We start from the raw sequence: 11,466 nt of genomic DNA, 5'->3' as shown, positions 1-11,466 counted from the left end.
CGTTCTAGTCGCAGCATGGGAAACGGCCCTTAGGCAGAGAAGTGAACTTATTTCCCAAAACAAACCCGCAGTTGCAAAAAGCGCGGATATACATCACTTACCAAAAAATTTCACAGAAGTAAGTTCTCTATTGCACTTTTTCTTCAAAAAAAAAGTTCGAAATTATTTTCTGCTACAACCCAAAAATTACGTCAAGGTAGTCAAGAATGATCTGAGAATTACGCAGCAATTTTAAGAGATCGGAGGGTTTACACCGGAGGCAGACAAAAAAATGGCTGCCGGTTTAGCTTTGCTTAGAGCGAAATAATATGCGAAGGAACATTTTTTTTGCAGGTGGACACCATCGCCACGTACCTGAAAGCGCGACTAAAGGTTCTCTGTCGCAAGGATCAAGTTATGCGCGTTTTTTAACGCGACAGGGTTACGGGCCTCGTTCCGCAGAAATGCCGGTGTCGTCGTAGGCGGCATTGGCCGTGAGCGAGAAATCCCTGAAGCATTAATTTATTTATTTTATTTATTTATCATCATACCCACAGCGCCATTGGCTGGCATTACAGTGGGGGGGTAGAAGAAAAAGTACACAAATGCCACCGCGTGCAGGTGGTTACAAAAAAAAAGATAACAATGAGATAGAAAGAACACGGAATTATTATACACAAAAAATGTCACAACATGGAAGAAAATGAATCATTTGATAATATGGACACTACTTCCTCAGGCAGCTTGTTCCATTCCGAAACCGTTTTGGGGAAAAAAGACATTTTAAAAAGGTCAGTCCGGCACCTGTATTCTTTAACTTTAAGTGAATGGTCTCTACGTAAAAACACGTAATCAGGGTTGGCTATATATTTGGTTCTGTCTATTCCAGTTCTAGAATGAAATATATTATGAAATAATTTTAAACGCAGTACTTTCCTACGTTTTTGAAGTGAGTCCCAACCCAAAGATTTTTTCGCGCTCGTTACACTAAAATATCGCCCATAGTTATTGAAAACAAAACGAACGGCCAAATTCTGAACTCTTTCTAGCTTTTGAACGTCAAGCAAGGTTTTCGGATCCCAGACTGTGCAAGCATACTCAAGTATGCTTCTAACGTTTGTATTATACAGTAGTTCTTTAGTCTTTAAAGGGAAAAGTTTAGCGTTACGTCGCAGGAAACCTAAAACACGACAGGCTTTGGCAGTAACGAAATGCACGTGACGATGCCAAGACATTGAACTTGTTAAATATACACCAAGATATTTAAATTCCAACACTGAAAGCAGTCTGCTATTATTTATGTTATAAGTGAAAATATGGGGAACCTTCTTTTTAGTGAAACACATATGTACAGATTTTTGTAAGTTAATATGCATTCTCCAGTTCTCACACCACTGGGCCACTTTACACAAATCCTGTTGTAATGCATCGCAGTCACTTTGATCGTTAATAATTCTATACAATACACAATCGTCCGCAAAAAGACGCATGTATGATAAATAGCACCGAGTAGAAAATTGGCCCAGTTGGGGAACCGAACCAGGGCCTCCGGAATGCGAGACGAGCATGGTCCGCGGGGCACATGGGTTGCTTAGGGGACGGCCTGAGGAATCTCAATTAGATAGCACACGAGGGGGCGCGAGGACTCATCGACCGCGTCCCTCCAGTTTCTACCGCTACCCCACATATCGAGCACAGGGATCAATTATTCAAATAAAACGAGCTCACTAACCAGTTTTACCTAGGGAGATGAAAGTTTCCCCTCCCGGAAAAGAAATTAACCCGCAGCCAGTCGGTCACGTTACGCTTGCTCCAAACGAACTCATACCCCAACCTCTGGCGCGTGAAGCACATTGACCCAGACTACGACGGACAATATATGTCAACAGTACAGTGAACGTGTTGACTTGAACCATATGCTGTCTGGTTGTGCATCGAGTTACGCCTACGTCAAGGACAAGGAACATTGGGACAAAGTGCTTCACTACACGACCAGCTTCGGGCTGTCCGGGAGGTCCGCGCGGTGGGGAAGATCTTCGGGGTCTTTGCGCAGACGCGGAAGCTGGCGTCTAAAACTGGTGCCTAGCCAAGTGTCCTCCAGGACCCCTACTGTGGGAGATAGTTTTACCACCACCACGCTAATCTCTGCACCACGCCAGCTTGATGGTGTGGAATGAACAAAGGCGCGGCTAGTGAATATGGTGCTCTCCTCGAAGAGTGTTTTGGAGACATGTACAGCCTTTGTCAAAAGTTTGGAGCCCAGGGGGTTTACTTCTGAAGCACACTGTCTGCCACAAAATTCGGCGTATTTTAGAAACAAACAAAGAAAAACCGCCGCGCGCACGGCGTCTCGCGGCGCGAGCCCAACGGGAGAGAGGGAAAGACCCCGCCGAGCGCGTGCCTCTCTCTCCACCGCCACGGCGTTCGCCGAAGGAATGAGTCATCCACGCCGAAGATTCTCGAACATGCGAGTCGGTTCTACTGCTGACCGGAGGAAAAGGGCGTAGCCTTGCGTGCACTAAGACACGTCCCCCTCCTCTGCACTCGGACGTCGGCTACGCCGCCACGACGGCGCCACGCTAGAACACGCTGGAACCTTCGCGAAACGACTCCTGACTTTAACCAATGAGGACGCGCGGCCGGCGAGAGAAAGGAAGGGAAACTACACGGGAGATACTGCGTGTATGTGCGCGCCTACTTTGGCGCGTACAACAAACAGACGGGAGAGCGAGCCTATAAAAGAAGGCGTCGACCGCTGTCAATTAGTCCGGACCGCCGTTTAAGCTTCGGAGAAGCGCGCCCGTTCGACTCCCGGGGAAAACACCACTCGGCCAGCCACGGACCAACGAGGCAACGTTCGCCAGTCTGCGGGACGGCATCGTCGTGGAACTCTGGTCGTCGGACTGCCGCAGTGCCCGGTGAACAAATTGTGTTTTGTTTGTTTACCTCTCTCGCTTGTTTTAGTGCACTTTAGGTGTAATATTTCCTTTGAATTGTATTCTCTCTCGAGTTTAACTTTGCACGAGTTGCATTGTTTTGATAATCACTTTGTATATGTTTGTACTAGTGATTGTGAAATCCTCTGTATCGTCTCTTTGCTGTATAAACCTTGTTTTGTTTGTGAACCTTTGGCTCCGACCCATTCTCTGGCTTGCGACCAGCGAAAGCTGGGCACCGAACGCCCAAAAACCTCTTGTCACTTGGTAGCTGGTCTCCGCTGAGTTTGCCACGCTGAGCCGAGGGCATCTCCTTCGAGTCCGAGACCGCTACCCCCTCACGCTCTAAGGGTGTCTGGGAGCTTCCCACGTAAAAGTGCGCGAAGTCTGGGTGACACTGCCTGGTTCGTAATGCATCTCCAGCGCTCCAAATTTGCTGAAGGTAAGAAGATTTCTGGTCCTGCCTCCTCCAATGGGTAGGACTACCACGAATGTTACAGGAGTCCCACTGCGAGTCTTAGAAACAAACCCCCTGGGCTCTAAACTTTTGACAAAGACTGTACTCTGATGTATATTAGTAATTCTGAGCATGCAAATTACAGAAGTCGCAGTTACACGAGTAGCAAAGTACTTTCCCGCTAGTTATCCTCGTTGCTTGACGCGCACGTAGCACCATCAGGTGGTGCCCACTAAAACCTCCTCCTCGCAATGTGTACCACTGCCCCAATAGGCTCTGTACAGTCAAGTTTGCTCACGACCCTTGCGCCACCTAGCGCAGCTGCAGTGAGTCTCCGGGCCGGCTGAACGGAAGCGCCGCGCTCAGCTGCACGCTTTCAGTCGCGTTGCAACGATGGCAAGCAGTAGTAGTGGCGATGGCCTCGACAAAAAAAAATGCGAAAAGAAAAAGCAGTTGTCGCTATTGCTGCGTGAAGGATTGCCATAGCCACGAAGGACAGTTTGGCATTAAGCTGTACAGATTTCCAGTTAGGCCGTACGAAAGAGATCGACGAAAGAAGTGGATCACGGCAGTGCGGAGAATCAAGTAAGTTCTTTGTCGCATTTAACATTTAGCGTCTTTTCAACGTAGTACGTTTAACAGTTTCATATCTCGAGTGCTACTTGCTAACTATGGACGCCTCGCCGCGCTTCGGGCGGTGAAGTTTGCGGATATTTTGTTTGAACCTCGTGCGTATGTACCTACGCATACGTGCCATTCTCATCACGGATATATCGCCGCACTCAACTTTCTATGCCGTTTGTCCGCGCTGCATTTCTTCGACTGTACTTCTTGAGTCGCGCCTACGTAAGTACAAACTTCCTCACATGTGCATTTTTCTTGCCTAGGAACACTCGAACGGCGCACCCGGTCGGGTGCGGAAGAAGTTATCGTGCATGCACATTCGCTAGGATTGCGGTTGGCTCATGTGTCTAAAAGCTATCTTGGGTCCGGCAAGTGATGAAAAGTGTGGCAAACACATGATAGAGCGTGCCGGTAGAACTTTAATGTGGTGTTTACGTGGTGTGCGCAGACCACTTTTCCGTAGCGTAAACAACTTGCGTTCTGTAAAATTGCAGGCCAGTTGGGGAAGCATTATGCATGTGTTGTCTGCCTCTGTCCTGTGTCGGTTGAGGATTTTGTAGTGTAAGCTATGCTCTGTCGTCTTTTTCAGCCAGGCCGACGGTTCCGAGTGGGTGCCGAATGAGAGGACGAGAATATGCTCTAAGCATTTCGTCAACGGAGAGAAGAGTACGATCTCATCGCATCCAGGGTACTACCCAACCATATTCCCGGATGCGTACAGGGTCAGCCACGTCGATGCGACGAAGCAGCTTGCACGATATGAAAGGTATGAAATGTCTTTTTTGCGTTGTGAACCACCTATAAAAATGCAATATTTGAACCACTGTGATCAATTCTAAGTTCAATTAGGGAGCAAAATTCAACGCAGTTGGCAATTTTGCATTATGTAACGTTCAGAAGGACCACAAGGAGAATATAAATTTCCAAATGTTTCACATGCTTCAGGTTGCATAAGAGAAGGAAAGCTAGGGCATCGTCAGCCTCAGCAGTGCCTAAGCAGGCATCTCCCACTGTTTGCGAAAAAGGCACGGCATCAAGCACTGATGAAGACACCTCTGAAACGGATCCCCTGAATCAAGAGCCATCCAACTTGGAGGTGCTTTGCATGGCTGTTGACGCAGCGCAAAACGACAAGGTAAGCAATCGAGATGGGCATTGAACAATGACTTTGCCATTCTTTATTTTGATGCAAAGCAGTCTCTGTGTACTTGTTACATACAGAGTTTAAGTGTGAAATTTCAGCAGTTTATTGCCTGCTCTCGTTACTGTGAATTAAAGTGTTTAACCTCTAGTTTATGTTTTGCATCTGATGGCAGTGCGGGTGACTAAACTGTCCAGTATTATGACTAATACCTATTTTTGCTTTTCTATGCAGTCTTGCCAAACCGACGACATTGGAAGATGTTCCGGCACATTTTCAGTGTTCCTATGTTCGGCGCGAGGCAATGAGGCGTGCACTCAAGTTAACCACAAAATTGTTTGTGACACGGAAGTACAGTGCAAGCCTGAAGTTGTTTCCCGCCAGTCTGGTAGAGACAGCAGGACAGCTTGCTTCACGGGATACGACAGTGTCCAAGCATGTGCAGTTGCCATGAAGGATCTGTGTGGCGTGTCTTCCGACGTATTTGCCCTCCTGCTGAGCATATGATGCCCCATTCTGCTGAGCGAACTTGTGATGTGCCAATAACCGATAGGCTTGTGCTGTGTTTGATGAAGCTTAAGCTTGGGATCACTTACTCATCTCTTGCAGTGCTTTTCTGCGTATCCAGGAACACAGTCTCCCGTCATTTTAAAAGTGTGCTTAAAACACTTAGCATTGCCACGCAGAAGTGGATATATCGCCCTCCTGATCATGTCATTAGGCAGACAATGCCAAATTGCTTTAAAGTTCACTACCAGGACTGCTCGATGATAATTGATTGTACAGAAGTCCGTACGGAACAGCCGTACACTGTACAGCAACAGCGTGTGCTCTATTCACACTACAAAGGAGGATATACTCTGAAATTCCTAGTTGGAATCCCACCATGTGGTGCAGTCTGCTTCTGCTCAAAGGCGTACGGAGGCAGGTGTTCGGATTCCTTTATTACTGTAGATTCTGGGTTTCTAGACCTAGTGCAACCAGGCGATGTTGTGATGGCCGATAATGGCTTTCCAGGTATAAAGGCAGGCCTTGAAGAGGTACGGGCCATATTAGCGATGCCCCCATTTTTACAGGGTCAGGACCAATTTGCTGAAAGTGAGGTGCATGAGACGTACCAAATTGCACAGGTGCGAATTCATGTGGAGAGAATTATCCAGCGCATAAAGATGTTCAACATCCTCAACACACGCATACCCACAGAGCTGATTGCAGTGATGAGCGATGCATTTCATGTCTGTTGCGTCTTGGCAAATCTCCAGCCGCCTATTATAAGCTCCGAACAGTGAGGTTTGAAGTGCTGCACCGTCTACAATCAGCAGACCCATACTATGTTCTCATTTCCACACATCTCTTCATTCAAAAGAAAAGTTATCAGACTCTTGTGGACTTTACAAGGGCGGGGAGCAGCCAGGTGAAGTAAAAGTCTTCCAAGGCTCGCACGGCTGAACAAAGGAAGTTGTTGTCCTTCTCCACAATGACGGTGATGCTTTGTCTTCGTGAAAAAAAAAACATTCATCAAGATTACACACATACATAAGAAGTTGCACCTGTGTGTGTAATATCTGTGGCTTGCAAGGAGCGTCAGTATGCCATTCCTGGACTTAATGTACGGCACAAATGTGAGCTCCTGCTCCACATCAATGATATCACTGTCCCGTCGTGAAAATGGGCATTTGATCTCTACAAGGCAAACGCCCTTTGCCGTTTCAAAAAGCCCGTCAGGGCTTCCACAAAGCCATGGCTGGGCTGTATGGACGACAAGTCCAGTCTGGAAAAAGAAAGAGTACTTTTTGGAAGCGTAAGTCCCACCAGTATACAGTTGACACAAATAATGCAAATGAAGACTTAAAAGTGCAATGGTCGTGCGCAGATATGTAAGCACTGAGGCTACCAAATGTGCAATCACAAATTTTTAAGTCAAGCAGGTTGTACACATGTAACTTACCTCTAACACATCTGCACATACTTTCTCTTCAAAGCTCTTGGGTGCCACTGGCTCCATTTTCGTGCCTGAAAAGTAACTCTCAGTCAGCCCAATGTGCGATGGTGTGATGTTGGAAGACGTACCATATGATGTGGCCTCAGACCAAAATCCTCGACGATTTAGAATAGTCTTCAAGAGGTCTTGAGGAGACTTCCTTGTTCTCAGTATGCTGTGCGCTTGCGAACAAGTTATTCTCAGTCTTCTTTCTCTGTGCCACCTGTTAGAAATTTCAACAGGATAATTAGGAGATACGTTACATTGCAACTCTCCAAGGTGACGTACGAACAAGGAGGTGAAGCACCTACCTGTGATTATTAGCCTGCCCCTTTGTCAGGGCACACAGGTGCAGGGCACTTGTGCATTTGATGTTTTTGGTGTAGTACACTGCCACTTGTGCTGTCATTTCTTGCTCGAACTCTTTTTTTAATGGATATTTTTGGGAATTCTCCGGCTACCATTAAAGAGTGCAGAGCCTCTTTTGGTTTGTGCAAAACACTCCCGAGTTGTTTGATTTCTTTTTCAAGTATCACTTTTCCTATGATACCTTGCAAGACTGTTTTGCATGCACTTTCAGGACTTTCATTTTGTGCTTTCAGAATTCGGGACATTGGACACTGAATGTCAGGGAAGTGCTTTATCGGAAAGCTTGGGTGCAACGGTTTGGGAGGCTCTCCGCCACCAACATGTGGATGCTTGTTAGCTGTAAGAAAATATGCAGGTGAACTAATTGAAATAAGGCTGGGGCATGCTTTCTGAAAACAGACTGAAAATCACAAACATAGTAACAAGAAATAAGTTTCTTAACTAATGCCAAAATGCCTGGCAATATATTAATAAAAATAGGTACATTTAACTTCCATTACTTCAGCAATGAAATGCAGTGCTTACCACCAAAAAGTTCTTCAATAGATGCTTTATCGGCCACACGGGACTTTTTGGCGGGCCTTCCCCACTTCTGCCTCTCAGATGTGCAGGAGATTTCTTCGTGGGTGTTGATGTGCAGCGCGACCGCCGCGCAGTGTTTGCAGGACCCTGCAGCGCCGTACCTGCAACCGCAATGTCCGGCTTGCAGTTCGCGGTCATCCTTGTTTATCTGCGGCGAACACAATGTAAATGTAACAGTTGACACAAACTATGACTCTCAAATTGGTCACCAATAACACGAGAACGTTCGGATGCGATGCACGCAAATTATGATTAATTACGTTCCCACCGCGCAATGCCTTTCAATATCCTCCTAAGAGACGTGAAAAACTCCACTATTTAAGGCAATTATATTCCTGAGAAGAGATGTAGCTTATTTATTCGTGCACGTGATAATGTTGCTAAAACAAGCCTCACAGAGATTTGGAAAGCGGTTCGCGTATCTATATGCTACGAACGATACAAAACGTGCACCGCCGACAGCGGGGTCCGTATTACAGCAGTGGCTACTACTACGTTAAAAATGCCACAACTTTACTTACGTGCAAAGAAACGTCGTAAACTTGCTTCCCTTGCTGAGAGCGGCACTTCTCCCGCACGTTCACGCCGTCAACTTCCGACACAAGGGAAACATGTCCAGCCTCGTATAATTTCTTCCCGCTTGTCAGAGAGGCTGGATGAAAATATTTCTCTGTACCCTTAATGGGCCTAAAGCCAGCTAAAACCACCTGCGACATTGCACAGGATCGTGAAGATCGTGCATGCAACGCACGTACGGGGACGCTGGCTGAGCACATGAAGGGGTAAAGAGTAAGTGGGTTGCTCGCGTCCTCCCGCCCCCGCCGGCTCAGTAACGCGTATTGTGCCACGGCGGCGCTGCGCGCGGCGCTGCTCCGTGGCGCCCTCTGACCAGTGTACGGAGCCTATAGATAGCGCGCGACGGCAGCGCTTCCCACTCGTTTCGTCCGGATGCAGTGGGGCCGTGCGGGGAAGTTGGAATCACGCGGTAAGCGGCGAAGAACCGGGCGCACATCCAAGGCGCGATCACCACGAAGCTTGCGGCTTGCTACCCGTCCGTTCGGCACAGAAGCTATGCTGGCGTTATTCGCATCGGGTTTGTTGAGAGGCCTCCTAGGGACTCCGAGCGATATGTCCAACGGAAGGGCGTCGTGCCCAACGGGCTATGGCGTTCCGCGCGCTCCCTGGCAGGCTACACGCGGTCTCGCGTTCTACTTTAAAAGGCCAAGCTTGAGCGTCCTTCAACTTTTTTTTCTTCCTCAATGCCAATGTACGCCGCGTATCTGCAGTATTGTTGTCAACTAAAACGCGTATTCCTCTAGAGCTGCGTTTCTGCAACAACCTTCTCCACCGTAATGCATGCAGCGCTGCCACTACTGTCACAAAGCTGAAACCGCGAATATTTGTTTGATAGTACTTGTTTGTTTGATAGACCATATGCAATGCACAGCGCGAGAGTGTATTGCTGTGTGTTGCAATATGCTGCGGCTATAGCATAGTGTTTTCAGCCACTATTTGTTTTCAAATTAATTTGCTCGAATATTGTTTGCCCAAGGTTATCCGAAGTGTCATCTTCACACAAACCGGTGAGCCGTTTTACCCCGTGAAGTAGTGCGCTCGCACTAAAACACCGAAACTGGGAGCAACATACTCGACGATTGGGGCAGGGAGGAATTTTGTACTAGTGGCGTATGCTGTTCCTTGTCGCTTCGTAATAGTAATAGCCGGGAATATCTAAAGGAAACAGCGACACATACCTGTAGCAGTATAAAATAGAGAAAGCAGTCGGATATGTGAGATTCTCTTGGACCGTCATCATTACGGCGCACGTAGAAGTCAGCAAGGGTGAACTTAAGAAATTAAACGTGCGCTTTAAGGAATATATTAAGATAATAAGCAGTTATCTGAGGTAACGGCAGATTTGCGGAGCAAGTAAGGACATTTCACATAGTAAAGCTGATTTTGAGAGAACGGTTCTTGTGGGCGCCTTAGCAACTTTTTCACGATCCTTTCTCCAGCATCTGTTTCTCCCGAAAAACTATTATACGGAGAAATAACACCATGGGCTTCACTAAGCCGTGAACCTGAGTCCGTGCACCCCTTGCACGCGCCTCGCGCTTCCTTTGCTCTACGGCTGTGGCGTGCATGCGCCTCGCACAGCTGTCGCCATCATTAGGTGCGGCACAGGTTCAACGGTGGCCCTGTGAAGCGTCCCTCTACAACCTCGGTACCCGACGATCGAGCGCCGCAGCCCCCATTTCCCGTTAGGCACTGACTTACCCGCTTGCCATGGGCACAGGTGAAACAATATGAACCGTATACGGCGCCAGCAGTGAAAAGATTCTTTCCCAACGTGCTCTATCGCCGTAAGGACATACAGACAGAGCTGGTCCGGCCATAAAATCCGCCGTTTTCACATGACGTAGCGTCCTCTGATGAGTGCAGGGTATTAGTTTGCTACTGGTTTTAAAGAAACCGACGAGGAGGACAGCACGGACTATCTGGTTCCATGATGAGCCACCTGCGTCTGCAAAGCGGCAAAGGTGTGTGTGCTTGACGCCATTTGTAGCATGCGCCTGCCGCTAACCTGAAGGGAGCATGTCTAATAGGACCTCGCGGTTTTATTTTCAAATAGTGTTGCTGGAGGACAACAGGCTCGCATGCGCATTACGGCCTTGTGAAAAAGTCAGATTTTGCAGTTTTGATGCTCGCATTACCGTCGGTGCGGGCGAAGCCGTGTTCCTCTCGTCACAGCGCGCATGGGACGCTTTTAATGCTTCATTCAGGGATTTATCGCAGGAAAGCATCATGCCAATAGAGTGGGTCTTCGGCGGCCCGCGCTCTTTGCTTAGTCACGGATGCCTCCACTGCGAGAGGGCATGGTCGTGCGCCTGTAGTGGTTCCCGCTTCGCTTCGCGGGTATTCTTCAACAGCCGCACCAAGGTATGCCACCTGGCAGCAGCGACGTGCCCCGTGCGCACTGTGTTAACAGTTGTACGCTCTTGTCACAGGCACAAACCGCTTGGCTGCACTCAGCGCCCGCACCGGACCAAGCCAGCGCTCCGCGCCGGACTTCAGATTGTTACGCCGGATTTTCCGCAAGGTGTACCAGGAGGCGTGACCGTCAGCTGCGCAGAACTACTGCGCTGCCCTACGCCAGTGCCAGGAGCTACAAAAGGAGCCACATCAGCGCAGCTAGCCTCACCTGGCAGTAGCGACGTGCCCCGTGCGCACTGTGTTAACGGTTGTACGCTCTTGTCACAGGTTAGTGTTATCGCCGTATCGATTCCTTGACTTATCTTCTGTATTGTGTGTCGTCGCTGCTGCCTGATTTGGACTTGTGCCTGTGTGTTGTCTCAAGCTGCAGTGCTTTATTATCATCTTGTTGCAACCGAAAGGC

The 11,466-nt window shown here is 48.2% G+C and overlaps 2 pseudogenes; one reads left to right on the top strand and one right to left on the bottom strand.

Moving 5' to 3' along the window:
* Window positions 1-4,987: 4,987 nt before the first annotated feature.
* On the top strand, window positions 4,988-6,458 carry LOC149362482 (uncharacterized; annotated as a pseudogene).
* A 70-nt stretch (window positions 6,459-6,528) lies between these two features.
* On the bottom strand, window positions 6,529-8,785 carry LOC149362481 (uncharacterized; annotated as a pseudogene).
* Between the last annotated feature and the right edge of the window lie 2,681 nt (window positions 8,786-11,466).

This window comes from Amblyomma mixtum, chromosome 2 (genome assembly GCF_055824585.1).
Source record: "Amblyomma mixtum isolate Tamu chromosome 2, ASM5582458v1, whole genome shotgun sequence".
Classification (NCBI taxonomy): Eukaryota; Metazoa; Arthropoda; class Arachnida; order Ixodida; family Ixodidae; genus Amblyomma; species Amblyomma mixtum.
Note: the sequence above shows the minus strand (reverse complement) of the source record. Positions and strands in the feature narration are given on the sequence as shown.